Source organism: Coccinella septempunctata, chromosome 1 (assembly GCF_907165205.1).
Source record: "Coccinella septempunctata chromosome 1, icCocSept1.1, whole genome shotgun sequence".
NCBI lineage: Eukaryota > Metazoa > Arthropoda > Insecta > Coleoptera > Coccinellidae > Coccinella > Coccinella septempunctata.
The window spans coordinates 43,849,049-43,876,367 of NC_058189.1; the positions used below are offsets into that span (position 1 = coordinate 43,849,049).

Here is a 27,319-nt window from a genome sequence, read left to right on the forward strand (position 1 = left end):
ACCAGTTATATTTTTTATGATTTTGGAAAAAGATCGTATGATCTAGCAAATGAGTTCCAAATTATCTTCTTTAATCAATTATTGTTTTTGTGAACTGTAAAATACTGCCAACAGATTTGATCTACTTTTCAGGTGACCATGCTGAGAAGTAGAAAAAATGACAAATTCCTTCATAAAATCTGATCAACCTCTTACACGTAACATAATTTCGAGATTTTAGAGAAACTGAGTATAGTCTTTGATTATTCAATACTCAAGGCTACAGAACAAAATAGTTTCCATTTTCGAGCCAGATTCTATAGGTCCCATTGATAATAGAAAATAATAAATTTGTTCGCCGCTTCGTTGTCGTTGCGGTATAGATTATCTTCAAGAACAGTAGGACTGAAAGAAATATGCCCATTGAATATTAATAACACGTTTAACAGGTAGCGTTTCTGTTCGGTAAGAAATTTTTAGTTGTAGGGCGTTATTTAGTACTCCGTATGAATGCAGAGGCTTCAAGGACTTTCAACATGTAGGCAGGAATGAGAATCAATTGTATACCTAGGATCCCTCAACATATAAAAAAACGACCTGAGATACCTATTCGGGTTGAAAAAAAGCTTGTCAATAATTGTGAATAAAGAATCCGAAAACCTTCTTTATTTCCAATGTGATACCCTGTATATTATCGATTCATCGAGCGACTTGAGAGAGTCACTATAGAACAATAAGTATTTATTTGATTGATAATAAATTTTAATAGGATGCTGCACAACTTCATATTCATAATATGAGTGAATAATATTGGATGAAAATTCCGGTTATAACGAGAATCTTTAAAACTGTCGATGGTTCCGAAAAAAGGCAAATATAAAATATACTTGATTTTTGAAGAAAAAATGGGTTGATTCATAAAAAATATAGGTTATCATTAGAAAAACAAATTTGATGTCCTCCCAGGCAAAATTGAACACCCTGACCAGAATTTTTAAATTTTTCTTCTTTGTAGTGAAAAATAAAGGATAATAATGAGAAAACGTAATCAAGTAAAAAATAAAATTTTATCTCGCTTAGAATGGAGATATGAGCAAAGGCGCTCTTGTAAAAGTGTAAGTCCACTTTATCATTAACTAATAACTGTCAGAGTTTCTTGAGCTTCATTATTCAAAATTGCTTTTTTCTTGTGGTTGTCGAATTTTGCATTTTGCTGATGACAGTTGTCCGAATTTCTAATCAGTTTCTATTTCTACCCTATAATTATTCCACTTCCAGAATGTAATCTTCAAGTAAATAGTACTTTTCCATGGGAATTCTGAATGCGATCTTTAAAATGTTGTACGTCGATTTGGTCGAGTTTTTAAGATAAGTTTTTTGCGATTAAGCTATTATTCACGGTCGTTCCGTGATTATAGCTTTCACGCGCTTACTAACATAATATTCGTTTGATCGTGAAAAATATCTCGGTGTAGGTAGAGCGAATACTAATAAAAATGACTCCATTAAAGAATTCCTTCCGATTTAATTTACATTTGTTTGGAATCGAACAAGAAGCATTACTGAATTGATTTGGAAATATGTAGGTATAATCGTTATTCATATCTGTTTCTAACCCAATGGAGCAACAATTTTGTTAACGTCATCACAATAACTAGTTTCGAAACGAGTTTGAATCGAGAGCCTATCGGAGAATAACAATAAATGAAAACGAATTCCGGGAATTTTATTACTGTAGACAGTAGATATAATGTCGGCATTTCGTTGAATTTTCATGCGATGCCAGGGGAAAGTGATTTTGTGTTTTTAAAATACGATTAACATATCAAAGTGTGATGATTTTGAATGGCAAATGAGTTGACTGATGCTTTGGAATTTTGGAAGCTACTTTCGTTATTTCATTTCATGTAGTTAATCGTGCTCTCAGGGAAATAAATGCATACACTGCATGCTTAACACCACGAATTGAACGTCAGTTAGGGCTTTGTCCCACCACAGCAATACAACGCAACAGCGACGCGACAACGATCCGATATCGCCAGCGTGTATCTTTCGTGTTCATACCATGTTTATCTATATGTTACGGCTAAAGATAGGTATGAGCATAAACTTAAGATTAGCCGGCTAAACTTAGGTTTAAATTCGAGGATCGGCTAAAGTTCGATAAAATATTCATCTGCGTCAGGGCATTTCATCTTTAGTCGGCTAATGTGCACATTACCCAAAACGGAACGGCTAAAAATGTATTCGGTGGACACGCGGAGAGGTGCTGTGTCATGAATGGTCGGATGGGAGAGGACGAACGCACACGGCCACTTTTTTGTTTGAATTTTTAGAATTGAAATATGCAAAAGAGCATCGAATGTATTGGGTTTGTATTACATAACGCCCATGTGTTTTCAGTGTTCAACATTTAACGAGTTATTTTCATCTGTTTAGGAGATTAATGCTCTTCAAACCGAGCCTAATTTGTGAAAAACCATAATATGACCCCACAAGACAATGAGATATTAGACATAGAAAATTTTTTCCGTAAACAAAAGTTTATTTTCCCTACCATTCAATAATTGGGTTCATGGAAAAATTACGAAATAGGAACTATTTCGTAGTTTCTAACGTTGCAATTTCTTTCCAACCAATTCTTTCGCAAAAAAAAAACAAAAAAAACTATGAACATGAACATAGTTGAAAACACTTTAGAGAAAGTGTTTTCAACTTCAGCTAGAGAGCTGATTTTGTTAAACATTTCTTCCGTCATTGAACGGGTTCCAAAATATGGCCTGTCGCCACCCTTGATGAATCATCCCGGGGGATACAAGTGCATTCATCGTAAAGCTTATCAGCCAAATCAAAGATTATAGAGTTAACTCTATAATCTATGAGCCAAATAGTCCGGTTAACTACAAACAAGATTGGGTACTTCTACTTATATTTTTCTAGAATTTAATCTTTGGTATTTTGATGAAGAACTTCGCGGCATCCTTCTCGTCATCATTATCTCCTTCTGCTCATTCAATTCCGCTCAAATTATGAATAATAGCAAGATGAAAAATAATCATTAACACTACAGTTTTCCCTCACACTCAAAATATCATGTCATGAACTTTGTCATCAAGCGTTTAGATTTTTAAATTCGTCAATAAGAATTCTTTGAGACACAGTTGGAACAAATATATGTTCATTCTCCAATTTCTCAACTGCTTAACATAATGCTTTTCTGCTATTAAAATATGTGAAATTCATACAAAAAATGCATTGCATTAATAGTTTGATTATACTCGTATTACTATTTCTTTACATTCTTTTAATTGCCGAAAATTTGCGCCCCTCAAGCCTTCTACATTTTTAGCCGATGGAATGTGGTTATACTTAAGTTTAGCCGGCTAAAGATTGAAGAAACCAATATTAGCAAATACCCGAAGCTAAACCTAAGTTTAGCCGGCTAATCTTAAGTTTATGTTAACACCTATCTTTAGCCGTAACATATACACTACATTCCCACTGACGCTACAGAAAGCATCGTGTCGTCGTGTTGTTGCCGAGCAACAGTCAATTTCGAAGCAACAAAATCGTGTCGCTGTTGCGTAGCTTTGGTGGGACAACGCCCATAGTGGGAGCGCACGCCAAAGTAGCGTAGCACTGACATGGCACATACATGACAAACGCGATGCATAATTTTCAGATATTAACTGAGATTAACTCTCAGATGTGCGATATCTGAAAATTATGCATCGCCTTTGTCATGTATGTGCCATGTCAGTGCTACGGTACTTTGGTGTGCGCTCCCCCTTAAAGTATGAGATATACCATATTTTGGCGATTAAGCGTCTTAATCGATGTCTTAAAGCGTCTTTAAGCGTGACGTCATTAATTTTGTTGTCGCAAAAATAGAATATCGCTGATGGTTGAGTCATCTGTCGTTGTCATTAGACTGCGAATCGAATTGTGAATTTTTCAATTTCTGTTCTTTGGCTATTATTTGAAAAATATTTATTTATTCTGAATGATAATGCAGAAAGTGCATTATTGGAAGTAGAAGCACTCTTCCCTAGTAGGAATTCGAATCAAATTCGATATAAACAACATGTTCTCCCTTCTTCTTTACCTCTTTCCGCTTAAGACGACACAGGCGCTCTCCAGAGACCGCCAGGTTCCGCTTAAAGCGTCTTAAAGACTGACGTCATGACTTATTCGCTCGAATAGCACCGCCTAAAGACGCTTCACGCGTCTTAATCGCGAAAATATGGCTATGATGACTGATGTAGACGAAATAATCCACAAGCTAACATTGATAGTTTCTTAGATCGTTCAATTACGACCATTTACGTTTACGTTTACGTTTTAATAGTCCGAATGGATGAAGTGTAGTTAATTTTTTGCGAGTTTCTGAGGCCATATTTTGAGAACTGTGAACTGTCTATCAGATAACGTGGATTTCCAGAGATTAAACCATACAGTATTCTTCCACTAACTACTACTTCCATCACTACTAAATCCAATGAAGTGAGGTTTACTGACTGTAAACGAGAACGTCAAATAGTACGCCATAGTCGACGGGTTATTAACATAATCTAAGGTTATTGGGACCTTTTCCTTCCGAGCGGGCCTCAGCAACTGAAAGTACCAGTTTGGTCCATTAAGTTTATCGAATACTCTATTCGATAAACTTTCGATAAATTCAAAATTTCAGAAGCCGAGCGTAATAAAAAGTATTATTTTACCTACAGCTAAATGAAGCTGACAATTATTGTTATGCATTTAACAAATAAACTGAGCAGCAAATGTAGTGGGAGAGCTGAAAAATAAAATAAGTTTGACTAGTTATAACTTCGATATTACCTACTTTGATTATGTTGGATTTTCAAAGCATAATCCTTCGCCAGTATGTCAATGGCACAGAGGGTAATTTTTTTCGACCTCTCCTTGTTGTACAGGGTGTGAATGTGAGGAAGATCAAAATTTCGGCGAAGTTATAGCTAGTATTTCCAAAAAAAAGTATATTTCCATAGCAATGTATAGTATCCGAAAAATGGCGAAGATGTTCCGGGGTGTTGAATCTAACAGTCTTCCCAGCATGAATAATAACTTTGTAAGGTGTCCTACGTCCCACTTCATTTGCTGCTTAGTTTATATGTTCAAGTATTTCACCATCCTCCTTTATCATATGGGCAGAACACCGTTCCAATCAATAGCTTCCATCCATAATAACTTGTTTCTGTAACTCAACAACTCAATTTGGGTTTTTGTTATCACTTGTTATCCGAAATGAGACACACGTGTACCTACCTATCTAAGCAAATTTGTTCACTTTTTTTAATTTTGTTGTTATTATTTCGGTCAAATTGAATACTAAATTGATAACTTCATCGGAAAAAAACAAGAAAAGAACTGATCGAAGCTTAGGGGCTTTTGTATTCTATTTCAAATTTATAACCAGCTCTATCACCCATCCAAGTTTTGAAGTTATCCAACCCTCTTTATCTACAAGAAAAAATATTTTCCTAGTATTTCTCAGAATATGTAACCCAGCAAATTGGAAATAGAGCTTGCTAGTGTTATGACCTTTTGAAAGTTCAAGCATAATTTGAGCCTCATCTATGGCGGATCATTTTTGAGTTTGAGTTTTTTCAATTTTCTGTTGATACAAATTGAAGGCAAACGTTTTCCTCTGTTTTCCGTGTGTTTTTTTTTCGATCTTTGGTCTTTGGAGCATAAATATACGTATGAACGAACAAAATGAACACTTATATCTCTGCAACATTCACAAGAATCACGAAAAATAATACCAAATAACGAAGCAGAATAATTTGAGAAACATAAAAGAGCAAAATTCATCTCGTGAAGTCATTTGGAAAACTGAATATGAACTAAGCCATAAAACCGGGTGTGCTCTCACTATGATTAAAGGGGCGATTCTTGGACAAATACTAAGAAAAAAATATCATAATATCATGAAGTTTCGAGATACAGGGTATGGATTTTCGGGAAATATTGTTTTTTTTTTTAACTCTGCCACTATTGCAGATATTATTATGAAAGGATAGGCTCTCATCAAATTCGAAGTTTTGATTCTATTTATACTGACGCGACGACGTATGGTTTTTGGTTGAAAAAATCTAAAACGTTTTGTTTCCGAGTCCAATCGGATAATGTTTTCTCTAGCTATTGAGTTTGTTTAAGATCCTATAAATATTTTTGAACAAATGAGCAAGTGATTTCAATTCAAGAAATAGTTGAAGAAGCATTCAAGAGGCAATTATTACCGAAGCTGAAGCTTATCACCCTACAATCTACATATCAAAAGTGAACGACGTCCATTCATACGGTGTTTTTTTTAAATAAGTACAATTATCGCCCACTTAAGTGTCTTATATGTCTGCATAATAAGCGCCACAGGGATCTCGAAATCAAGTTGAAAAAAATATATAAGAAATGTACGATGTTCTCGAACAATTAACTCAGATTGAGTCCTTGATAATTTGAAAATAACGGTCGCCGAGGAATTGAATCCAACAGCCTGTATTTCGAAAAAAAATCTTTCCGGCAATAGGTTCATATGAAACTTTGGTCCAGTTTTTTGGCACAGAATATACTGTTAATATTTTGAGATAAACTCAAGACCTTCTGTATTATCTTGACGGGTAGAGTTGTCGATATTTCAAAATCTGCAAAATCTGTGATGATGAAATCAATCGAGTGTGCTATTGGATTCCTTTCCTACTACAATGTTGAATAAAACCTATACTGTCTAGTTTAGTTTCATTGGAAACTAGCAAGGTATCCCAACTACCTCATTACTACTTCTATGCTGTACCTACTCCTTTTATTTATGACCTTGTCGACCTATTAGATTAACCGTTTTCGAATTTCTAGGAGGGTCTTATCTCATCGAATTCATTCTAGGATTTATTGACACCAGGCAATATTTCATTTTTGAATGCATATTCTATTTTTCAAATGTTCCATTACCTTGCCTAATGGTTCTTGGAAAGGATTCTGCATTTATCCCTCATTATAAGAATTCGAACAGAAGTACCTGTAGAGTGTAGACAAATACGGAGTGTTTCCAGGATTTCAGTCTTTTAACAGTTTTCCTTCAAACGATTCTTTTTGTGATTAAATGATTGTTTATTCAAAAGATCAAATTTTCACACAACACGATAGATTCTATTGGAATTCCATTAAATTATTGTGAGTTCCTCATTCCCTCTCAGGCTGAACACGAACAACATGTCTATTCAGAATTTTCTTGCAGACATCTGAGTAGATTCAAAACAGACTGACCATACTTTTCTCTACGAAATATTTCTATTATGATAATTGATAATGATATTAGGTAAGTTCCCTAGATCACGCAGATGTCTAATTGTGTGACATCTCTCAAAATTGAATAACAGCTTATTTCATAACACTTTGATTGTCCTATCAACTATTTGACAGTCACATTTCGAAATCACTGAAACCTTTTTATTTCTGAATATATCGAAGAAGTAGCAGATGAGAATAATTGAATGGACGTATGAACATCATAATTTGATGCGAGAATGATATTCTGAGTGATCATGACTAAATTACGAGTGAAAACAAATTAACATCTATTCGTCAATCAAGCGTTGATTCTCCGATCAAGCTTTATGAAACCCGGGGTAACTCATATAAGAATATAGAATGCGTCAATGATTAAATAATAATAACCTTCTATCAATATAGCCGTTTATTTCAAATCATTATTAAATTAATTAAATAAATAATTAATTAAATATTTAATTCAAACAACATTAACATTTGTACAGTCATCACTGGACATCATTTAGCGATTAGAATTTTTCACTGATTACTCATAGCGAAAATAAATGAAGCATTGGTTTTTTATTTCTCACACAGTCAGCTGGATTCATTTTTGGCTTTTCCTTTTTGAAACGACGACGTGACCTTAATCTATTCTTCCTCTGCGTTTCTTCCTTCTTAGTAATAACGTCTTCATTTGCGGTTCGTCTTGTTTCTGTTCGGTGCTTGGAAATATCCATCTTCTTTTCTTTCAACGAATTCTTCATAGAACTGAAAGGTATCTGAGAATGTATCAAATACACTCCACAGAAAATACATGCTACAAACATATTCAGTTCCAATTTTGTTGAATAAACGTCTAGTACTACACTTTTTAATATTGGTCCTTGTCTGTTTGCTTGGTATGATCTGAATACATTTTCTGATTCTGATTTATTTATACCTGAGTAAAGAGGAGTGGTTTAACTTGTTGGTTTCAGAAGAGAGGGGAGGTAACGATGATAATAATCTATAGGGAGAATGACATTCCTATTGTGATACAGATTCACAAATTATCTGCCAATTGTTAGGTTCAGGGATAAAGTGAAGAAGATGTTGGCAGTTAATATATTTTATTCAGTTGACGAATTTCATGGTAGGACTCTGGATGGCATGGATTTTATGTAACTTTTATTTATTTAACTGTTGTTTGGTCTTTGGCTCTTTATTCTATTTATATTTATTAGTTCTTATCTTTATCTCTCTCTCTCTCTCTCTATCAACCAAAGCTGAAAATTCATCTCAGGTTCGACATGGGGGTCATGCCCCGCCACCCCTTTGGGAACTTGAAGAAACATTTTTTTCGAATAAAGACAAATTATTTTATCTTCCCCTTCAGATAAGGATAAATATATAGTTTATGCAATTATAAAGACAAACCTATTTCATATCAACAAACCCCTTACAGAATTCAAAATATAAAATTAGAAACCCCCCGCCCCCCAAATACCTCCTGAAACCGCCACTGAACGTCATAGATAATCATAATCAAAAACAATGATTCAAATCATACAGAGAATAACACAACATATTCTTGAATCTTCAACTCCGAATAATTTTCAGTAGAAGTGAATGTATAATTGCAGTTGCATTGAAATGCATCTACCCAAATGGTGACGTGGAAGATGGGAATCTCGCGAATATTAAAAACACCGGTTACGAAATTCAGCACCCATAAGTCATTCATGAAAAGGTCAAATGAATAAAATTCGATGTTCTGTAAATAGAGGTATTTAGAATTCTAGACCTCCACTTCCAGATATTGATCAAAACGTATTGCATTCAATGTTTGGGTATATCAGGATGTTCTTGAATATGTATACAATATTCTTTAAGTGTTCAGAACAGCATACGAATAGGAAAATTTCTGAAAATTTGAAAGAGAGTCCGTGAATTCATACGTATTAAAATTTTTTTTAGGCATAAAAATACTGATAGAATGAAAAAAGAATTAAAAAGTGTCCTTTACCTTTGGTTCTCTTGCATGGCGTCCCTTAGAGCTAAGGCAGATATGGGGCGTTACACTGAGGTAATGCCAAAATTTTGTAGTTATCCTCCTACATAAACGTGTTTTCAAGAAATCCTTCGAAAACACGCCCAGAGAACAGGGAAGATATTCTAAAGAAATTGTTGACAATAGAACTTTCTCATTGATGAAAGTGGAATAAAAGCAACTGTTTCCTCGAAATACCAAGAATTCAAATTGTGTGATTGCATGTCATGTACGTGAAGTGTTAGCGTAATAATTAAAATGCATCAATGGCAAAACCAATTCCCGAATGTAGTTCAGTGGAGTCGGATTCCACAAAAGTACAAATACCTACAACAAGTCGAAGTGATAACGTTTTGTCAATAAAAATGTTAGCACTGCAAACTGAAAATAACAAATAATATCACGAATATACAGGGTAAGTCTTTGACTCGTATTAATATTTTAACGGTAGATTCTTGAGGTCAAAAGAAACACCTTTTTTATACCCATTTTTCCGATTCGGCCATGTTAAAAAGTTATAGCCATTTTAAGTTTTCATAATGAGCTATGCTACCTCTGGACAAACAAAATTTCCTTCAGAATAACAAGCTCAGTCTATGATAGTACACATGTGTGGATCTTTTGAACAGAGTTGCATTCAGCCAATTGTACCAAAGTACCCAATTTTTCGCATTTCACAGGTATTTTTTATTTTGGAACATCAAATTACTCGAAAACAGCGTATTATATGAGAAAATATTAAAAATGCTTTTATTTTAAAAAACGCTCAAATATTCATTGAATAGTTTCCATTTTGTCAAGAGTGGGGTTCTTTGACTTTTTGGTATTTTTATGGTACGTAATGTTCATAATGAACTGGAAGACGTGGATGATATCTGGTGTTTGAAAAAGATTAATTACATAAATGAAAAACATTATTCCGAAATTCATTTCATTCGATGGAACCGTTTATGAGATATAGCTAAAAATAACATTCTTTATGTTTTTTCAACAGCCTGTATCTTTTTGAGCGAATCGATTCCGAAGAAATGATATAGGAAAAAGTGTCTCTTGACACTGTTGAAATATTTGTACCTACGAGTAAAAGAGTCACTCTGTAAAAAATTCATTATTTGTAAACATTCTGATTTTGCTTGAGACATCTTTTTTTTTCGATATCGAATTCTCCAACATTTTTTCAACTCATTACATTAATTATTCATGAATATTTCTAAGAACTTATTTATTTAGCATCATTCTGAGATAGTGCGCAAATTTTTCAAATGTACTTTTTTGACATCACCCTGCAGAGTATCTGGAAATAAATGCGAAGAACTTATATATTGTATGATTTTCTAGATGGAAATTAGTAGTATCTACTATTCTGTACTTCATATGAATTATTTCGAAAGCATTGATCCTGAGTTACAAGCTTTAGCTGGAAGAAAAAATATGAAACTAGAATATTTGACAAATGTAAGTTAGGCTGAAAAAACCTTTCTCTACGCCGCCGAATTCTACATAAAAAAGAGTCACATTCGTTTTTCGATATGACAGAAAGAAATATAAGCATCATTTCAAAGAGACTACATATGAGTTCTCAGTGATGACTTGAAAACAAAAGAAAAAAATGATGGAGGGATGCGGTTTTAAACATTTTCAATTTTTTGAAAATCGAGGTCGAAGATGTGTAAGCATTTATCCCTAGCTCTTACGGTTGAGGAGCTGCCATTTTATATAATCGAATTTTGTACTTTTTTCCAGTTTATTTGATATAAACATCGGACAACTGATAAACAACCTGAGTCTACTAAAAGAGTATATGTGTGAAACCTGAGAGTATTTATTATTTCATTTCTTCTAAAAAGATTGATGGTGCAAAGTAAAAAGATCGTGACATAAAAAACATGAATTATGAATATATCTTTCACATTCAGTTTTTCTATTAATGGAAAGATAAAGATGCCCTAGACATATTTTTATGGAAATTTTATTGAGGTCGATATTTTCATGTCCCTGTGAACACACATACAATTTGTCAAAGTGTGCAGGTGGATGTATTCACCCCCATCAGGCACCGGAAAGTATTCAAATTTCTAAATTATCTCGACATTCTTCCTTGCATTCTAACGACCTCAAATCAAGAAACCAATCTTCAGGAATGATTACTCAGAAAAAGAATATTTTCATTCCTGAATTCTAAACGTGATATAATTTTCAATGAGAGAGAATGTATAATTGCAGTCGCAATGCATCTTACCGAAAGGTAAGGTAAAAGATGCGAATCTCGCGAAGATCAAAATTAACTGCTAGTTGCGAAATTCAGCATAACAGCAAGTTATTCATAGAAAGGTCAACTGAATAGAATTTTATGTTTACCCATCATAAGATTTACGTACTTTTAATTCAGAATCTTCACTTTCAGATATACATCAAAATAAATTATCCCTAGTATTTTTGGAATACCGCTTGAGAGTTCTTTATCTTTCATCATGACCTTGTTTGAGGTTCCGAACGTTTTATTGAACAACAGAATATTTAAAAGTCAATTGAAGTGCTTCGACTATTCTAATAGCAGACCATTTGCGTCATTTTCAGAAGCTCACCAATATGACTCTCAGAGAATAGAGACATATTCAAAAAGGTGGTTGGTAGAATGAAAAAAGAAAAAAACCAAAATTCATTGAAACGCGGAAATCAGAATACGATATTTTTTCGAGCCTCCATAAAATTGTTTAGTGTCTCTAAAGCCAGTTTGTAACAGTCGGGAATTCTCTGGTGAATTTACGACAAAATTTCGGCAAGAAAACGACAGAGTTTATTTTGTATGCAACTGAACAGTGAATCCTACCGAAAGTACGTATGTAACTGTAGAGAATTCTCGGCTGTTGCAAACGGGCTTAAGACAATAAACATGATATCAAAATCAATAAGACCGTTCAAGAATTATAGAGATTTCAATATTTCATGATTTCAGGAAACGCCCAGTATCATATCGGAAACTAGTACACTAGTAGGCATAACAGATGTTGGAGTGCCTGTTTCTGACTCCTCATATTGTCCTCTATTAACCTCTGCCCGAAGGGTCATTGGTCAGAATCAGAAATCATCGTTTATATTTTATTCCAGCTATTCGTGTTTTTGATGAATTGCTCAGTTTCAGTAGAGGTTATGTATTAGACTGCACTTACTTTTGATTTAAATGAGGAACTTTAATACTAGGCTCTAACTACATCTTACCTGATTCACTCACATTCATTTATGCATTTCTACTGAAGCCTGTCATGTTTCAGCAGATTCGCCTAGGAAGCCTTACGATAAAATATCGAGACATAATGAAACGGATATAGCTTCTTTAAAAGACGGAAGAAAAATCTGGGGATCTCCATTCTGTTTTATTCATCGATCGGATTGAATTCACGCTTTTTCGTGCTTTTCAGAATTGTCTGAAAGTGTGACTTTAAAGTCCGTTTGCTATTAACACGAAGTAAGTACAATTTACTGTTACGAATATCGCAGTATACACTAATTATACAGAGTGGTAGAGAGATCAACTTTCATTTTTAATCACAAAACTCTTCATGTATAATTGAGAAGGCTATCATGCACTGTCTACGAAGTTTTTCATCCGCATAAAGTTGAAAAATGGCACAAGTTGGAAGAGTGGACTCCCCCTTACCATTAAAATGAAAATAATAATAACTTTATTCCACTGACCATACAGTGATGCCGAATAATTCAAAAAAGATTTATAATAAACAGAAGAGGGAAAGTGATCATATAAATAAAAAAGACATATAATATAAATATAGACTGTCATTGCTGATGCGAACTCACTGATGCTATAATAAGTGCCAAAGGCAAGAACCGATCTCAGCCCACGCCTGAACTTTGATGGACGCCTTCCAGTCAAATTATCCGGCGAAGCATCATAAATTAGAATACCCGATATATTAATATCGAGAGATCGCCATTATAGGCGATCTCTCATAAAATGCATAATCTAAGCCTGAATAGTAGAATTTTCTACAATAGCTAGTGTTATATGAATAGAGTGATAGAGGCTTGTTGTTCTTAACTCTGTAAAGCTACAGAGTTCAAGAGCTTAAACAATGCTGCTGCACCAGCGGCACAACACGGCCTTCTAAACCCCCTTCAGAAGTCTTTAGAAGGCCGTGGCCACAAGGAACAACCAGAAAGTCCCATTTTGTTTACATGTTGAACAGAATTCACTGCGTCATTCACCAGATTTAGCTGTTTCTTTTCAAAGGCTGCGTGATACCCACGAGAGTCTCGTTTTCCAGAGACTTGATATTTCATCGACGAGACGAGGAGAGACTTTCCTCGGTCTCGTCTCCAGTCTCCTAAGAGAGTGTCTTGAATATTTTGGACAATAAAGGAATTTTTCTTTTGAGTTTCAAGACTCTGAAATCATTATATCCCTTTTTTCCATTTTCGCATGGGTACAAGATTTCAAAAGCACGAAAACATAAGTTAAGTTATGGAAAATTTCAACATAATGATCCAGAGTAGAAATTCTTCATTCTACAACAATAAACATACCAAGACGAACGCACTTGGTGAAAACTTGAAATGTCATAAATATTCCATTCATTTGTGCGTTCGCACTGAAAAACTGAATAGATCGAAAATGAAGCAGCACATTTCACCAGTAAGGATCTTGCGTTTTGCAGACTTCAATAAATTTGTGGAATAAGACAAATCCTTACCTTTTGACGATTTCCTAGTGACCGTTATTTTTGGGGAAACATTGTTAGTTAGCATTCAATGATAAAATACATTGTGATTCATAACTAATAGGACATACATAAAGGATATAAATATAGCGATAGGACCAAATTACCAAATATGCCTTGCTGTGGGAAAAACCTACAGAATGTCAAAGTTGAACAACAATATATTATGATGTCATGGCAAAAATAATTTACCTGAGGAAATAACATTTAGCCTCTCAGCAACATTCTTCTGACATTCGAAAGCTTACTTTTCACGAATGAAAAAAAATCGAAATTTCCCTCTGAGAAAATGTACTTTGATTGCATTTTCCTCAAAAATGGCTAAAATTATCGTGTTTATACAATATCACCTATATTATGAGCAACTGATTTTTAAATCATTCACTTTCTAATCGAAATCACTAGGAAATCTCCTCCAAAATAGCTACCATTTTATTTCATCATCAGAAATCATCCATGTGACGGTCGCTTAAACAATATTTGAAGCAATACATAAAAAAAAGATTACTTTCCCAAAGTTATACCTCTGTGCCGATTCTGATGGCAATGAGAAATGAAGGCTCAAATTATCAGCAAAAACGAGAGAAAAACAGAAAACTTTGATCTCAATCACATCGATTCGAATTATTATTCTTTAGACAATGACCCAAACCTGTATTCTAAAATTTTAAAAGAATTTTTTTTTACATTGATTATACCAGGTGTGTCCTCTTCGAAGAGCTTCCTGAAATTACTCCAATTCATATGAACAGCTCAGAACCTGAGCGAGTTTTGAATTAACTTGATGGTACCTAATATGGGTAAAACGGTTTATAAATAACAAAGACTTAAGGCATTATACAGGATGTTTCCAAATCAGACGTGAACCTTGGAGGAGGTGTTAGTATCACTTATTTGCTGTCGTTTGAGCCATATTTATTGATAACCAAAAATCAACAGTTTCCGTGATATTTGAGGTTTTGTGTTTTTCAAAAAATTTCTCACCTTACTTCATTTTTCGTCAATCTTTTTTACGTTGACCAAGTTTGATTATTATTTTGGATTATTTTCATCAGATAAAGATATGATACGTATGAAAAAAGCAAAACTACCCACAAATTGTGGAGAGAAGAGACGAAGCAGCGAGAAGATGGAGAGTGTTATGTTATATTATTTGTTTGATTTAATTTAATTTATTCTGGATGAATGAAACACATATCTAGAGAGGTAGTAGAAGACTGATTTTATTATCACATCTTAATTGACACGCGTGGTTCAGACACCACAGACTTGCGTACATTTACTATATAAAAGATGGTGTATTTACAATATTAATATAGAATATAAAACCATGACATCTTTCCTTTTTCTCTCTTTTTTTTTTTATTGCCTAATACTAAATAATACAAAATTAACTGTAATTCAAATAAATGTTACACAAATAAAAAACACATTTCATTTAATACCTTAACCTATTAGGAGGGTTGATAATACGACCTGTTCTAGTCCTTTGTGGGACAAATATGACTTCGTCATCACTATCACTATTATTAGTATTGCCATTATCAATATCATCAGAATTATTATATGAACAAGCATCTTTCATTTCATTAGGTAAATCATCATACTTAAATCTATCATTTTCACAATAAATTTTATTATTATTTCTTACTTTAATTAAATATTTTCTATTTCTTATTACTATTTTACCATGATACAATTTGACTTTGAATGTTCTTACATTAATTTTTTCAATAATTTTTCCATTTAACCATTTATTTCATTTACCGAAATTTTTTACCTTGACTATGTCCCCTGGAGTGAATTCACAGCCTTTTTTTGTTGTTCTATCGTAATACAAGTTTTGTTTATGTTGCCTTTTAATTAATTCCTTTTTTATTTTATTATGGTTTGGTAATTTAGGCTTTAAAAGAACTTGAGAAATAGGTATATTTGTCCTTAGTCTTCTACTAAACATTAATTGTGCTGGACTCCGTATATTAGATGATATAGGTGTATTTCTAAAATCTAATAGACACAAATCTATATCACTTTTCGACGATTCTGATTTTTTAATTAAATTTTTTAAGGTTTGGACAAATCTTTCGACTTGTCCATTTGATTGAGGATAATGAGGACTGCTCGTTATATGTTGAAATTGCCAATCTCTACTAAAAGTTCGAAATTCTGAACTAGAAAAACAGGGTCCATTGTCACTGACAACAATTTCGGGAATTCCATGAACTGAAAATATTTTTTTCATTCTTTCAATAACTTTTGTACTTGTTTGATTTGAAAGTTCAGCCGTCTCTATAAACTTAGAATAGTAGTCCACTAATATAATATTATATTTATTATTAATTTCGAATAAATCAACTCCAACTTTTTTCCAAGGTCCAATTGGAATCTCATGTGATTTCATTGGCTCCCTAACATTATCTCTACTATTTGACAAGCATGTATCACAACATTCAATAAACTGATCAATATCTGAGTTCATTGTGGGCCAAAATAGAAATTGCCTTGCATTCAATTTAGTTTTTTCTCTTCCTAAATGAGCATAATGTAACCTCTCTAACATTTCTTTCCTCATAGATTGAGGAACGAAAATTCTATTGTTTTTTAAAATTAGTCCTTGCCCAATACTTAGTTCCTCTTTATATGCCCAATATTTTTTAAACTCATCTGGTAATTTATGTTTTGTTTTTGGAAATCCTCTTATAATTAATTCTTTTAATTTTACTAAATGTTGATCTTTCAATATTTCAGATTTAAAAATTTCATGTTTACTTTTTGTCATAGGAATGTTTTCAATAATACTACAAAGATGCTTATCAATTTCTTCAACTTTTTTCTCGAATCTAACATCAAAATCTTCATTATATGCCCGGCTTAATGCATCTGCAAAATAAATGTCTTTTCCTTTCTTGTATACTATGTTGAATGCATATGACTGTAACATTATGCGCATTCTTTGTAACCTAGGTGGTGTATCTATCAATGGTTTTTTGAAAATGCTTATTAATGGCTTGTGATCAGTTTCTATTAAAATATCTTCTTTAGATCTACCAAATATAAAATAGTTGAATTTGACACAAGCATACAAAATAGCTAATAATTCTTTTTCTATTTGAGCGTAATTTTGTTGCACTTTTGTGAAAGCTTTAGAAGCATAAGCAATAGGTTTGTTATCCTGCAAAAGAACAGCACCACAACCATTCTGACTAGCATCACATGAAATTACAACCGGTTTATCTTTACAGTAAAAATTCAATACTGGAGCGCTAGTTAATTTATCTTTCAAATTTTGAAAAGCGTATTCCTGTTCTTTTTCCCAGTGGAAATGAACATCTTTTTTAATTAAATTTCTCAATGGTTCTGTTAATTTTGAATAATTTGGAATGAATCTATTTACATAATTTATAACACCCAGAAATCTCTCAACATCTTTTACATTTTTTGGTCTCTGGAATTCTTTTATTGCCTTAAGTTTTGAGTCATCTATTTCTAAACCTCTCTCAGATATTTCAAAACCCATAAATTTGACTGAATTCTTACAAAATTTACACTTATCTAAGTTTAATTTCAAATTTTCCTTTCTAGCTAAGCCTAATACAATTTCAAGAATCCTATTATGCTCTTCCAGAGTTCTGCCGTATATAATTATATCATCAATGTAAATTTCCACATTTTCCACATTCTCAAAAATTTCCCTAATTCTTTTCATAAAAACCTCAGAAGCTGAAGAAATCCCGTATGATAACCTTAAAAATTTATATCTACCAAATGGTGTATTGAAGGTACATAATTTAGTTGACTTTTCATCTAGGACTACTTGCCAGAATCCATTACTACAATCTAATATTGAAAAGTACTTTGCACCATTCATTTTACTTATAATCTCATCTAGACTAGGTATATAAAAATGTTCCCTTTTTATAGCTTGATTAAGATGAAAAGGATCCAGGCAGAGTCTCAGATCGCCATTTGGTTTTGTTACTAAAACTAAACTACTAACCCAGTCAGTAGGTTCATTTACTTTTTCTATCACAGATGTTTGCTCTAGCTCTCGAAGTTTTAATTTCAGCTTCTGGTGTAAGGCTAAAGGAACTTTCCTTGGAGGCTAAACTCTGGGAGGCACTGTTTCATCTAATTTAATTTGGTGTTTACCTGATAAACACCCTAAACCCTGAAACACATCATAAAATTTATTAACTATTTTTGTGAACATTTCATCATTTAGTGTTATTTCTGATATTTCATTCATGAAAGATCGCTTTATTAAATTTAGTTTGATACATTCATGAGCCCCTAATATCGGAATTTTATCAGTATCAACTATGTGAAATTCAATTTGCTTTGCTTTTGTATTTTCTTTTTGAACATTGAGAGTTAATTTACCTAAGCTTTTAATTTGAGCACCTGAGTATCCAGAAAGTTTAACATTTGTATTTTTTATTTCATCTATTGATATTCCTAATTTCAAAAAATAAACCCACGGCAGAATTGAGCAGTCCGCCCCTGTATCTAGCCTAAATGGTACTTTAATTGTGTTATTTACATAAAATTCATCAATCCATAATTTCGAATTGTAAGTTATATTTATATCAGAGTTGGAACCTTTTTCAACAGGAATGTTCCCAATAAAAAAATCAGCATTTAAATCTTCATTTTCATTATCTGTATATATTTCTAATTCTTGAATTTTTTGTTTATTTGAATTTTGACATTTCTTTGCAAAGTGATTTTTATAATTACATTTTGTGCAAAATTTTCCATATGCAGGGCATTCATTTAGTTTGTGATTATAACCACATCTCGTACAATTATTTATATAATTTAATTTACTTAACTTTTGTGACTTCGGCCATTTTTCTGCGCCTTGACTTCTAGTAAAAGAGACCCCTTCTTTCTGTTGATAATTATGACGTGACGTAGAACTCTGGTTGGTTTGATTTAATTTCGAATTATTCATCTTCTTTGATCCTCCAAATTTGTTGATCGCCAATATTCCATCCTTGGAATTTCCATCAATTACTTTCATTCTTTCTGCTGCAATTTCCGCTGCTCGACATATTTCCAATGCTCTTGTCAGCTGAAGATCAGGTTCTCTCAGCAGTCTGTCCTTGATATTGATATCTTGTATTTCTAATATTAATCTGTCCTTTATTAAACTATCTGTTAATTGCAAGAATTCGCAAGTTGATGCTAACTGTCGAAGATCGGTGACATATGCGTCGTATGTTTCGTTATCTCTCTTATTTCTAGTGAAGAAAAGATAACGTTCGTAAGTGACGTTTTTCGTTGGAATAAAATAATCTTCGAATTTTTTCAGCATATCAGAACATTTACTTTTTTCTTCAGTTGAAGTCCATTGAAAATTATTATAAATTTTCAGGGCTCTGTCTCCAATTCTATTCAGTAAAATATAACCCTTACTTTCATCGGATTCATCCACTAGTTTGCTGGCGTTCATGTAGATTTCAAATTTTTGCTTGAAAAATTTCCAGTTTTCGGCCATGTTGCCTGTAAAATTTAGTTCACTTGGTGGAATGGAAGAGTATTCTTTAATGGCCAATGGAGTTGTTGGGTTCGACATTTTCTTGTAATTTCTGATGTATTCACTACACATATACTTAATTAGTTTACGACTGCGCCATGTTATGTTATATTATTTGTTTGATTTAATTTAATTTATTCTGGATGAATGAAACACATATCTAGAGAGGTAGTAGAAGACTGATTTTATTATCACATCTTAATTGACACGCGTGGTACAGACACCACAGACTTGCGTACATTTACTATATAAAAGATGGTGTATTTACAATATTAATATAGAATATAAAACCATGACAGAGAGTAAATTTCAGGTGGAAAGTAACAACTGAAGAAAAACTAAAAAGAGGGCACGTGCTTGTATAAGGAATGGTGGAGGTCATTTCGAACATAATTTATGATACATTTTCTAATGAAATTTTGTGTTAATCTGCAATAAAAAAATATTCAATTCATTATTTTTATTCCTTTGCTCCTATCCCCTTTCAAATCAGAATCTGCTGAAATGAAACCACTGCTTGCATTCTAACGAAAACTTTTTTAGGAAATGAAGAAGGAATTGGTCAAGTTTTCGAAATAATTTTTTCCTACATGAATTTTTGAATTTGAAAATTGCAGGCAAATTGATAATTATTAGAAATTGATCTTTCTTTTCTTCATATACCAACTTTTGAATCATACTAATTCTTTTTCAACATCTAATACAGGATAGTTATGCTTTTTTCATACGTATCATATCTTTTTCTGATGAAAATAATCCAAAATTATAATCAAATTTGGTCAACGTAGAAAAAATTGACGAAAGATGAAGTAAGGTGAGAAATTTTTTGAAAAACACAAACTCAAATATCTCTGGAACTGTTGATTTTTGGTTATCAATGAATATGGCTCAAACGACAGCAAATGAGTGATACTAACACCTTCTCCAAGGTTCACGACTGATTTGGAAACACCCTCTGTATAATACTACGAGACTCTTACGAGACGCTCGCAAGAGACGAGACTCGAGACGAGACTTCATGTCGGCGAGACGAGATGAGATTTCAGTAAAGTCCCGTCTCGTTGGCCTCGTGTGCATCATTAGAGCGGATCCCTTGCTTAGCCAGTAGGTTTGTCTGTCTTCTCGTTTCCACTCCTCCGCGGGTACAGGACAACACAATAAATAAATTTTAAAACATTACTGGAGCCTGGTTCACGCAGAGCTGACTTTTAGTTTTTACTCCCACTGTATGTACAAACGTGTTTCACACGATCAGTCTGAACCTAAAATACTGACACTATTCGTGAACTGCCCAACTACAGATGTATCATTTTATTCTTACATAATAATATTGATACATTTATTTGTTCTCTTGTTAGTATGTCCGATAAGTGAGTTTTGTTTATGTTATGTGTGTTTTTTTATAACTAAAGTCTTTTCATTGAATTCAGCAGGAAATGATGGCGTCTCATCAATGCATGAAACCGAAAGTGAACCGCTTTTCTAGGTCCGCAATATTATATAAATTTATTACATCATTCATAAAAATATGATCTAAAGAAGGCAGAATGTTGGAGCCAATCCCATCGAGTTGTAGATTGTTCGTAGCTTCTTTTACCCTCCTTTCACAATCTTCGGAATCTATAATAACAGAGTCTATTCAATATTGGATCAAAAACAGGTGTGTTCCCAAGAATATGGCAATGAGTTACTCCGAGACCAGTTTGGAAGGAGTACGACTTTTGACAACCTTACAAGGTCGTCTGCCGAACTGCGGAATTGCTTATTAGGATACAATGCCCATCAAATTTACATACACGGATGCGTGTCCCAATGAGGATTTACAGCCAACGCACATTCATTTTTATAGGGGATATTTGTAGCGTACTAGCTCCAACAAGACTGAAAGTAGATCAATTTTGGAAGTTAATACACTGGCTTTGGCCAAACAGGATTAACAAGGGCCAGAAGCAGGAAGCTTCAAGAGTACATGAAAACTCTTATTAACACATCAAAAATCTTCTCCGTTATTCGATGTAAACAAACAACTGAGTACTAACAACGGTCACAAAAGTTAACACTAAGTGATGTACTGTAGAGTAATCTAATTAAAAGAAATCTCCCTACGTAAGAAAAGTCGAGTTTTTCCTCGAGGATAAACTACCAAATAACCGCTTTTATACAAGATGTAACTGCATCTCAATTTTTAATGAAACAGCATTTTCGCTTTCGAAACCCCCAATGAAATTCATTCGAAAAAACACCTGCGGTGTAAAAAATTTCTAAAACGGGATCCGAATTTCCGGTAATTTTCAAAAAAATACGATAACGGCTGAATCGATTCTAACGGAAATCATTAAACCTCATCACGCTTCGGAAAACCTACATGCAAAATTTCAAATCGCAATATTGTGAATTCCAAAGTGCTTACAACAATTTAATTCAAACTTTTCAATAACTCAGAAACCGAATTTTCGATATTCACCGAAATCGATAGGCTACCTAACACCGTGAATGCAGCCTAAACTGACGACTTGTAGTATGTCCATAATTGATCACACATACAGAATATTTTGCGTTTTTCTGTCAGCGTCCCTTCAAACGGATTTCGTGCTCTGAAAGCTGAGAAAATTTTCAAAATATCAGTATCTAGAACACGTCGAATTCCAGAGGAATTAAAAAATGTGATTCTTAATGGGGCATGCCACTTGAAAAAACTAATTTGATAGCTATTTCCGGTTTCATTGGAAGTGACAAAAGCTCAGAAATATTTCAACTCCCTTGTCATCCCGGACAACACACTGAAAATAAGTTTGATGAAAATATATTTTAGTTATCCATACACAGAGTGAAGAGAAACAGTGTCTCTGTAGGTCGCCAGAATTGTATAAAAACGCTTGGTGACGTCGATCATAATATAATAATAAAATATAAGATCATAACATGAAAGCATAAGAACTATGTTTTTAATCAATGTACCTCTGGTTCTGAGAATCAATTCTTCTCTTCACTATTGTTTTTTTTTTTAATTGAAGGTTTGTTAAAAATTGCAGATTGGTTTGATGTGCCCATTAGTGATGTTTATCGTTTTTAATAAGAATTAATACAGGAAATACCTGTCGTAATAATTTTCATATTCTGATGAGTGGAAATTATTGAGTACCTACTCTGATTGTATGATTTTCCTTGCATTTTTATTTCTGAACGAAGAGTGAAATCTACCAGGCAGCTTTATGCGCTTGGTCGCAAAACAATTCACATATGTTATTCTCAAAGTACCGAATTAGAATGCATTTCAACCACAAACAAGAGGAATACCGCCAGATGGAAAACGATCGAAGATGCCGCATTCTACTCATGAATAACTATCAAAGTCAGCCTGTAAATATCACCATCGCAGCGGCCACTCACTGTCCTTTTTTTTTGAGTTATTCCGCTGACCTCTCAATAATAGCACTGTTTAACGTACACGAAATTAGCTGTTAATGAACCCTTTTATTGGTTGATTTCCCATTAATGCATTATTGTCATGGGTAATCGAACATAGAAGTATTCAGCAGCTTCCCAAATAATTATTTCATTTTTGTATGTCGCATTGATTTTCGTAGTACCTAGCGGATGAATTGAGAAGAGATGAATTGTGGAGGTTGCAGAAAAATTATGATGGTTAGAGAGTAATCAATATATCTATTTACTACAACTCCAACTTCCACCAGATCCACACATTCTTTAACAGATATTATAGGGAACGATATCAATGTGATTTACTCAAAATGTCACAACTCGAAAATGCCCTCTATGGACTTATCAAATTGTTCGATCGGCCGCATAAATATCAACATTCCGATATGAGCATAAAATATTTATAAGGTGTCAAATTTGACTAGGTATCGATAGAAAATTTTTGCAATCAAGAATTCATAGTCAATTCAAAATGTGGTCGACGGAAAAATCTTGTAATAAACTCGTTTATTAATTGAGCGATTAATGATCTCGAACATTAAAATATCTCAATCATTAATCGCTTTCATTAATAACCTAGTTGATTAAATAACTATTTCATTCTCTGTTTGCCAATCCGAATTTGAAATGTTGATTTCTGGGAGGGATTTAAAATACTTGAGAAGCAAGAGTACCTTTCAACCCTTTACAATATAGTAGGTATCTCGTGTTTATACGAATTGAGACTGTTGTAGATTTTCATATATCTCTTTATCTGTGGAATATAGAATTTCAAACTGAATCATATTGAAGGCCAGTTCTATATCTGTATTAGGCATATCAATTTATGAAAAAAGCTCTCAATATCTACATTTTGAGCATGCTGTATGTATGTATATAGTCCCAGCAAGGTGACAAAATATCATTTTGCGGGGGCGGCGAAATTTTATTTTGCCAGGGCGGCAAAATGTCTGGCGGCGGCCCTGTTAGGCAATATCCTAATGAACCATTGGAATCAATGTCGATACTGATACGATCTTCTTGAATGGGCACGTTAACAGTCACAAATTGGAGCAATGCTTATCCTCATTTACACTGACTGGTCATACTCAACTTCCAAAAAATCAAAATGTTTGGTCAGAAATCTAGAACAAACATATCGTTGGTCCATTTTTTCCGGAAAACGTAAATTTAAAATAGTGAGAACTGTTATCCTATTTTGTTCATTATATTATCGAAAAGGCTTCAATCCATAGCGATTCTCAATTCTTTTCGGATGATTTTGAGCTCTTCCTTGTCATACTCAGTTATTCTTATTAACTTATTGGACTCAGTGTTTAATTGGTGCGTTATAAATGAAATAAGACTAAATATAACTCAATATGAAATATTGAATTCAAATTGATTTCAAAGGGTTAATTCACTAATTGAATTTGATTATAGTACTTCAGGGCAACAACTAGAAGGAGTGGGAATCATCAAAGAACTTAAAAAATCCAAAGCTTGATTTCGTTTTCTATAGACATATTGGTTTGGACAGCTTTCAAAATGATTGGGTTTTGTTGAGATAACCTCTAGAGAATTTCATGATATTGCAGCAATTAGGAATATCTGTATTCCAAATATATGGAGCGTAATAGTGGCGTATTCATTTTATAATGAAGTCCATATTAGTAATTTCGACAGAGATGAAAATAAGTTTCTGAAATAAATAGGGTAAACGCAGGGCATTGCGTTGCTCTGGGATATGAAACATTGCGAGCTGATTTTTCTGTCTTCAGAAAATGACATCGAGAGCTGTTGTTACTGTTCCTGTAACTGTAAATGTACTGTGATCAGTCCGGCTTTTTGATGAATATTGGAATGTTTTGTAAAATTATTGCCAATTAAGGCAGTGGTCCTCCCAACGCTTCTTTACGGAAGCGAAAGCTGGACTCCCTACAGGCGACATACAGCTTGAACAAACGCAACTACGTCATCTAAGACAGATAATGCACATCAGATGGTTACACAAAGTTTCGAATGCAGAAGTCTTGCAGCGCGCGAGTTGTACAACAATTGAGACTCAAGTAACGAGGGCCCGACTCAGATGGAGCGGCCACGTTCTGAGGATGCAAGACACAAGACTCCCCAAAATAGCTCTATATGGCGAATTCACTGAGGGAGCCCGGAAACTAGGAGGCCATTATAAGCAGTTTAAGGATACACTACATCAATCCCTAAAATCAGTTAATGCCAATCATAATTGGGAACAACTAGCGTTAGACAGGTCACAGTGGAGGTCTTTGGTACACAGTTATAATGGAGACTTGAGAAGGATACAGCGGCGGCTGGTGACTATCCATGCCCGGAGTGTGGTAGGGGATATGTAGGTCACGGTTGGGTCTCTACAGTCACAGGAGAGCACATAGTCCCAATTAGCCCTGAAAAATTATAAGTCTGTTCGCACCTCCTTTTTTTTTCCCTTTTCCTTTTTTTTTTCCCTTTTTTCGTGTTTTTGTAGATTCATTCCCGGCAACGGGATATAGCAATGAATGAATGAAAATGAAAGTATTCCTCATATTTTCTCGTATGAAGTCCGTTTGCAACAGTCGAGAATTCTCTAGAGAATTTACTCGAGAATTCATGCGCCGTGAATTCTTTACCGTTACATACGCACTTTCGGTAGAATTCACTGTTCAGTTGCAAAAAAAAATAATCTCTGCCGGTTTTCTCACCAAAATTTGGTAGAGAATTCTCCAGAGATTTGTCTGTTACAAACGTGCTTTATGAGCCGTTTTCAAGTGATTTGATGTTCAAAAATAAAAAAATATCTGTGATATTCGGAAAATTGGGTACTTTGGCTGAATGCAACTCTGTTTGGAAGATCCACAGATGCTAAGTGTCACAGATTTAGTTAGTTCTGAAGGTAATTCTGTTTTTATAGGGGTGGCACATCTCATTATGTAAATTCAAAATGGCTATATCTTTTTATCAGGGCCGAATCGGAAAAAATGGTATAGGAAAAAAGTGTTTCTGTGGACCTCAAGTGTTGAAATATTTGTACGAGTCAAAAACCCACCCTTTGCGGAAGATAGGACAGGACAGTACAAGTAGAGATAAATAGTCGTGATATAGTTAGTTATGAGTGTTAGTATAAGTTCAAATGAATAGTCTTAATCAGTCGGTCGTTTTAATTGAGTGAAGAAAACGTTACATCAGTAGATTCCATTCAACTCAAAAAATAATAATCTAACATCCTACTACATTTTGATTTCTTCCGTCAAATGGAAACTCATTCTGGTTTGAAATATTACCGTCTACCTAATGTTGATGATTGCAACTAAATATTTAATTTCTTAATAGCTATGAATACATATTGTATTCATAGATCATTATCTCATCATGATCATTCATCTAGTTACCTCAGGGAGAGAGTGAAAACATTGTATTACAACAGTAGGTATGCACATAACGAGAAATATTATTTCTCTTTTATTAGAAAACCATGAATTAATTAGCCACACTCCATAAAGTAACAGCTGTGATGCAGGAGGATAGAACAGTGAAACTATCAAAATTTTAAGCGCTATCATTATTTCTTTTCCTTATCAAGATATTCTCCAAGTTTTATGGAAATCTTAATTGCAGAAAAAACTTTAGTACCAATTATAATAGGAAAATTTTTGCATCTATAATGCAAGATCATGAAATAGTTTAAGCTGACCATCACTGATGTTACTACATTGTTTCCATATAATAAAAAAAAAAGATTTTACCGTTGGGCAACATGTCTTTCCTAAATACAATATTACGATATATAGATTAATGTTATCAATATTAACAAATTTTGATTTTAGAATTAATTCAAAGAAAGTATTACCTTTAAAATTCCATAATTCACTTTCTCGTCAACTATACAAGCAAACAGAATATGAAAGTATACAGGGTGCGTATCTGAATGACACTGAAAAATGGAAGTGGCGATTCTTTGAAGGAACTAAAGAGGGTATTTGGTATGAAGAGCGCGCTTTCGATGAGAATATGCAATATGTCAAAGCAAACTTTTTGATTCGAAGAGATAAAGGGTTACCGAAAACCTCTACATGGTAAACTCTCGTATGTGAAATTTGTGTTTTAGCCAATGGGTTCGTCTATGAGCTAAAACAAAAAAAGTAGATATTCATGAAATAATACCAGGAATTGAGATTTAATTCTATGGATTCATACTTAAATATCTTGCCAAATAAATGAAGTTAATTCAACTTTTGATTCATCGAATTCGTCAAAGTGATTTTCTAAAACAAACATTTCATATGAATGGAAGTCATGTAGCTTATCTAGCCA

General features: G+C 33.6%; 1 protein-coding gene across 1 annotated transcript in view; it reads left to right on the plus strand.

Moving 5' to 3' along the window:
- Positions 1 to 27,319, plus strand: part of LOC123313857 (bestrophin-2) — an 84,253-nt gene that overhangs the window by 4,920 nt on the left and 52,014 nt on the right. The window lies entirely within an intron of this gene.